Source organism: Dipteris shenzhenensis, chromosome 11 (assembly GCF_047967505.1).
Source record: "Dipteris shenzhenensis isolate YYH24624 ecotype China chromosome 11, Dip_SZ_1.0, whole genome shotgun sequence".
NCBI classification, from domain to species: domain Eukaryota; kingdom Viridiplantae; phylum Streptophyta; class Polypodiopsida; order Gleicheniales; family Dipteridaceae; genus Dipteris; species Dipteris shenzhenensis.
Window position 1 is genome coordinate 20,417,805 of NC_141606.1, and position 7,188 is coordinate 20,424,992.

The window sequence follows — 7,188 nt, forward strand, 5'->3', positions numbered from 1 at the left end:
GCTTTCACAACTAAGAAGAGGAAAATTGTTTTCAGCCTCCACCTTTGTGTGTATTCCCCCATTGTGGATGTGAGAAAGCCGCAAGTGAGACTCCTTCCTTCTCTTCCACTATCTTCACATGGTATCAGAGCCTGGTTCATGGTAAGGAGCTCAAGAAAGCAAACCAAGTTCGTGGTGTCCTAGTAAGAGGACCAGTGTTGCTTTCCTTTTTCGAGTTTGGGAGCAAATCTCTGCAGGTAGCACAACCGGAAAGTATAAGAGTGCATTTTCTCAGATTGAGATGCCCTTCACGGTGTTGCGAGAGGGCAGTATATGCTGCAAGGCCATTTTGGGGCCCGTTTTGGAGGCAGAAGTTCTTCGCAAGCACTGAGAAAAAGGCCCTATTTTTGCTGTGTGACCACTGCTCTGTAGGTCGGTGAAAAGTTGCCATAGAAATTGCATTGTATGCCTGTGTGCAGAGATATTGGGAGTTACAGAATCATCCTTATTGCCTGTTCATGCAAAATCATCACTAGGAAGTGACTGTGTGGTCAAATACCACTTTTGTTAGTTTTGTAGATTTGCCCTTATGAGGCAAAAGCTATGTTTTTTGCAATGACAGAATATTTTATAGTGTTCTATAATGGCGTCTGATTCTCTTTCATAGATTGTCACTGAAAAGCTTGACAAGAACAACTTCCAAGCATGGAAGTTTAGAATGATGAATTTCCTTATGGGAAAAGGCTATTGGGAGTTCATTACAGGAATAAAAAAGAACCAGTTTTTCCTAATGTTCCCAATCAACAGGAAATGCAGGCATTTAAAGGATGGCATGAGAGAGCTAGAAAAGTTATGTATTGGCTGTCTATCAGTATTTCAGATTCTATGATTGTGCATATTCAAGATGCAAGTACGCCAAAGGAGGCAGCACAGATACACAAGCCAGGAAAATGTAGCTCAAGCAGGAGTTGCACAATGTGTAGAGAGAAAATATGAGCATCAATGACTACCACATGAATGTGAAGAAAATTGCAGATGCACTTGCTTTTATTGGGTCACCAGTGGAAGATGATGATTTAGTTTCTGTGACCTTGAATGGTTTAGGAAAGGATTATGCACAGTTTCGGACATCCATTGCCATCCGTGAAAAATTTCCTGATTTTGAGGAGTTGTTTGCTCTTCTAATTTTTGAAGAGCAGAGAAACGGTGGTGCATCTTCTTCAGGAGGAACTTTAATAGAAACTATCTTCTACTCAAATGCTAGAAGAGGTAGAGGCAGAGGTAGAGCAAGCTGATTTGGAGGCCATGGTAGAAATCAAAATATGCAGCAAACTCAAGAAAACCAGTGCTATGGAGGAGGACGTGGTAACTCTAGAGGCAAGGGGAGCGAAAGAGGTCATGGTGGATGGCAGAGAGGCCAAAATGCAAACAGCAATGTTGAATGCTACTACTGTGGTAAGATGGGTCATATGGCTAAATACTGCTATAAAAAGTAGAATGACATCATGAATGGAAAATTGCAGCAAGGGAATTATGCATCTTCTAATAGACAGGGTGATGACAGAAATGAGCATTTGTTTATGGTGTAGCACATGACCAATTCTGTGACAAGTGCAGAAGAAAGCAATGATGTGTGGTATGTTGACTCAGGTGCATCAAACCACATGACAGCTCATGCAAAATGGATGCAAGATGCAAGGAAAATGGAAAGACTAGGATTTGTAGAGGCTGGTGATGATACTACACATCCTATTGTGCAGATTGGTAAAATTCCTTTGTCTATGCAGGATGGGAAAAAGAAACACCTGTCTGATGTATTTCATGTCTCGAATATCACCATTCTGTTGGTCAAATGGTTATGATGGATTTACAACCATTCACTATGCCTATATGGTCAAAGTGATACAGGAACCAGATCCCACTTCTTTTGAGTAAGCCATGGGAAAAGAAAAATGGGAGAAAGCTATGGATGAAGAAATGGATGCCTTGGAAGCAAATGCTACATGGGAATTGGTGCCTTTTCCTAAAGACAAGAATGCAATTGGCTGTAAGTGGGTTTATAAGATGAAGCACAATGTAGATGGTTTTGTGAATAGATACAAGGCAAGATTAGTTGTCAAGGGGTATGCACAGACATATGGCATTGATTATGAAGAAACATTCAGTCTGATTGCAAGGATGGTAACCGTAAGAGCAATCATTGCTATGGCTGCATCAAAGGGATGGTATTTACATCAGATGGATGTAAAGAATGCCTTCTTGCATGGTGATTTGCAAGAAGAGGTCTTTATGGAGTAGACACCAGGTTATGTTCATGTCGTTCATCCTGAGTTTGTTTACAGGTTGAAGAAAGCCTTGTATGGCTTGAAGCAAGCAGCTAGTGCATGATCTGATAAGATAGGATAGTATCTTGTCACTATTGGCTTTCAGATTTCCAAGGCAGATTTCTCACTTTATGTGAGAAAAACAAAGAAAGGTATTATGCTGCTTGTCATTTATGTTGATGATTTGATCATCATAGGTGATAGTGATGAAGATATCCTTCATGTGAAAATGCTATTGAAGCAGAAGTTTGAGATGAAGGATTTGGGAGAGCTGCATTATTTCTTGGGCATTAAGGTGATTAGATCACCAAGTGGGATACGGCTCTTGCAGAGGCAGTATGGATTGGACATGCCATCCAAATATGGGATGATAGGCTATAAGCCTATTTCAGTTCCTTTGGAGCAGAATGTGAAGCTGAGTGTAGATGCAGGTGAGCTTCTAGAAGACCCTACTATGTACAGATGCATAGTAGGAAGTTTGATTTATATGACTATTACCAGGCCAGATTTGAGCTATGCTATTGGATTGGTAAGTCAGTTTATGCAGCATCCAAGGAAACCGCATTTGGATGCGGCTAGATGTATACTGAGGTATGTAAAGTCCACATTGTAGTATGGACTATTTTATGAGACTGGGGTTCATATAACAGTTGCATGGATACATTGATGTCGATTGGGCTAGTAGTATTTCTGATAGAGGATATACCAGTGGATATCTGTTCTCTTTCGAGAGTGCTGCAGTCACTTGGAGCAGCAAGAAACAGTCTATAGTTGCCTTGTCGAGCACAGAGGCTAAGTACAGGGGTGGCTGAGTACAAGGGTGCAACAATGGCTGCATGTGAGGTAGCTTGGTTGCATAAGCTACTTTATGATATGCATCAGATGGGCTAGTTGTCATTTATTGTGACAACATGAGCAGTATAATAAACCAGTCTATCATGCTAGAACAAAGCACATTGAGGTGCATTATCACTATGTGCAGGAGAAGGTTTTACTAGGTCTTATCGATCTAGTTTATGTCAGCATAGAGGATCAAGTAGCTGACATATTCATGAAGGCATTGGGCGCAGAGAAGCTGTGCAAGTTCAGAGACCTGCTTGGTGTGCAAGAATTGGGATTGAGCTCAAGGGGGAGTGTTGAGATATCGAGCTCCACTCGTGATATGCCAGGGTGACCGTTGTGCATTTATGTCACCAACTTGTTAGCTGCAGATGCGGTTGGTACACCGTCCATGAATAATAGCTGGATGACAGCTATCCTTATGTACTCTAGTTCATGGCTCAGTTAGTATGCCACCTTAGTAAGCTGAGTTTGGTTTGAGACCCACAAATAGGGTTCTTGGTGGGAGACCCATTCTTCGTGGGAAATGGGGTCTCCCAGCACATTTTGTTCTACCTTATGCAAGTATAAGCAGAGCTTTGCCGCTACTCTACACACACATTCTATTCTACCTAAGTCCATGTTGTCTCTTTCCCATGGCTTTCATAGGAAGAGCATGGTATTCTCAGTACGCAGGGTTCTGAGGCTTTTTGAGATGCACCCTGTTACGAAAATTATATTTTTTGATATATCTTGCTTTGGATATTATTACTTTAGTCAAGTGTGACTATGGCAAAGTACTCCATAGGAGCGCACCGGATGCAGCGGGGGTCCTAGTGGATACTTTGTGTGGTTAGTTGGAGACGTCTGACTAGCTTGTGTTTTGCCATGCTAGATGGTCGGTATTGTGGGTGATTCCATGTTAATACTAATGTTGCTAGTGTTATTGGTGTTGTGCTTGATTATTGTGCTTTGAGCATGGCTATGTTGGGATAGGTTGATTCGGTGATTCGTTCAATTGATTGTTAATAACTAATGTAATTGGCTGCTTGAGTACAAGTGATGGAACTCCTAGTGAGGATTGGAGTTAGTGCAAGGGTACCGATCAAGGTGTCGCACAGCGAATTAGATATGGACATGGGCCAATTTTGTATTTGTTTTATTATTGCAAGTTGAGAAATATATTTTGTTGAGGACATAATTCATTTTGGGACCTAAGACGGCTATGTAAATCAAACCCCTCATTTTTGGATGAGTGGGATGATTTTGGCTCCTTGGTGCTTTTATGAAATATCATAAATGCTCTAGATGGGGAAGCGTGAGCCACTCATCTAGGGGGGGAGATTGTATCCAGTTGGTTGTCATTGTCTCTTAGTGTCTTGATGCTCTCTCTTTCAAATTATCAAGTGAAGCTTTGTGTGTGTTAGGAATTTTTCTTTTTTGGTTTCAATGGTATCAAGGCTCAGGGTATGCTTCAAGGCTTGTGAAAGAAAAAGGCTACCTTGTGAGATGTGTGGGAAGTCAAGGAGTTCTCGTGAAGGATGAAGAAGAGAAAGCTCACGAAAATAAACAAAGAAAAAAAAATCAAGACTCCAGAGCTTTCTGTACCTCTTGCCATCATCTCTGAAGTCACTACCCATGGAAATGTCTTGGCTCGGTATCTTTCTCCTCTGCCTATGCAGTCAACACAACCTATAGTATCCATTGCATCGCATGCGTAGAGGACCCTAGGAGTCTAAGGGGGCCATCGCCATGTTGCCCATGCAATAAATAGTGCCATCCGCCTCTCGAGACCTTGGAAGTCTCTCTTCCTCTGTGCGCCCTCGTCAGTGGACCAGCAATCACTGCAGCCCACTACTCATGCATATTCATGATTGATAGCCCATGGCCCTATGCCTCTAGCCTTCTATGAATTGGTGTGCAGTGCAACCATTTGCATGGAGGCCACCTCTATTGCATCTGCCTACCTACGGTCACCTACAGTAGCAACCCCTGGCTCATGGGCCTCTATTAATGCAGTGCAGCTCAGCAGACATTCAACAGCATCACCTGCAATAAAGACTCATAGAATTCCATCATAAAAACATTCAACGTTGTAGTTTACAGACTTCAGATCCGCGTGATGTGTTGATTGAGAACGCCCAATCAATTGCGCACAATATTATCCAAGTTATTGTTTCTCAAAACTGTAATCTGCAACACCGAAATAAACACTGGGAAAAAGTGTTTGGGATTTCTAAAAGATTTAGGGAGCATTTGACACGACAAAATAGACATCGGAATCCAAAGTCAACATTTAAGTTGACCCACCACATAATCGAAGGTGAAGATCCTATTCTCAAGGCCCAAAAAAAAAAAGAAAGAAGAAGAAGGGCCAAAAGCGCAAATAAGCTCGAGACCTAGATCAAAGGAGGGATTCTATACAACAAAGTTATCTAGTGATAAATTGAAGGAAGCACTCAAGCACAAGAAGAACGCAAGTATTACAAAATTGTGGCCAAATCTCCTACTCTAGTCCTTTCTACCTCCGATCAAAGAGCGAGATAAGTGATTTCTTTTGCTTTATATTTCATACACTTAGTGTTGGGATATCTCAAGGTGTATGCCTCAGGCACACCTTATGTTTCTATGTGTGAGTGCTAGAGGCACAGTTAGGTGCCCACAAGCACAGTTAGGTGGTGGAGAGCCACATAGGATGATTGAGAGAATCTAGGGGGAAAAAGGGGTAGGGGAGGAAGGGGTTAGGCGACGGGAGAGGGGGAAGGGTAGTGGGAGGGGAGGGGGCGACTGGGGGATTTTGGCAGAAGGAGGGGGGGGGAGGGGTCGAGGGAGGAGTTTTGGCGGCAGAGGGAGGGGAGGGAAGGGGAAGGGAGGAGAGGGCTAGGTCGAGGGATGGATGGAGGGAGGGAGGGAGGGGAGAGGAAGGAGAGAGAGGAGAGAGAGAGGGAGAGGAGAGGAGGGAGCAGAAGGAGAGAGAGGGGAGAGGAGGATTTGACTTACTATCACGAGCAAGAATGACAAATAAGATTTGACTTACGAGAAGAATGAAAAGGACTTACGAGAAGAATGAAAAGGACTTATGAGAATCGAGAAGAATGTTGAAGAAAGTATCAAGAAGAATGTTGAACACAAATTTGAATTCAAAAGAAACGTATGAGAAGAAAGTATAGAAGAAAGTATAAGAAGAATGTTGAACACAAATTTGAATTCAAATTTATAATGAATTCAAATTTCCCTCTCTTTTTTGAAAATTCAAATTTATGCGTAGGAGGAGTGGGCTAATTTTAACTCTCTCCTCATTTCATTGAAGCAACCAAGAGCGGAAGAGAAAGAATAAGCGGAGCCTTACTTTTTTCACTTTTTCCAGGTACTTGCATTCTTTTTAATTCGTCTTGTAATTCTTTTTCTTTACTTACAATTCTTTTCAATTAGTTTCTTGTCAAGGTTTTTGAGTTCTATTTCTTAAAATTCGTATTGTAATTCTTTTTCTTTACTTATAATTCTTTCTCAATTAGTTTATTCTTAAAGTTTTTGAGGAGGGTGGTCTTTTAAAAGGCATTACAATTCTTTTTAAATTAGTTTCTTATTTGAGTTTTTGAGTTCTATTTTAATTAGTTTTTTATTTATATTTGAGTTTGTAAATTTGAGAAATGAGAGAATAGGGAGGGAGGGAAAGAGAGAAATTAAGAGAGAGAAGAGGGGCTCCTTAAATGAGAGAGGAGAGGGAGAGAGGGAGAGAGAGAGAGAGAGATTTACACAGAGAAGAGCGGCTCCTTAAATGAGAGAGAAGAGTAGGGAGGGAAAGAAAGAGAGAGGAGAGAGGGGGAGAGAGATTAAGAGAGAGAAGCAGGTCTCTTGGGGGCCGTGGCTACTTGAGGGAGGGAGAGAGTAGGGAGAGAGAGGGAAAGAGAGAGAAAGAGAGAGAGGGAGAGAGAGAAAGAGAGAGAGAGGAAAAGAGAGAGAGGGAGAGAGAGAGAGGGAGAGAGAGAGAGAGAGAGAGAGAGAGATGTTTATCAGAATGAAACGTGGCGAGAGGAGAGAGGAAAAGAGAGAGAGAGAGAAGAGA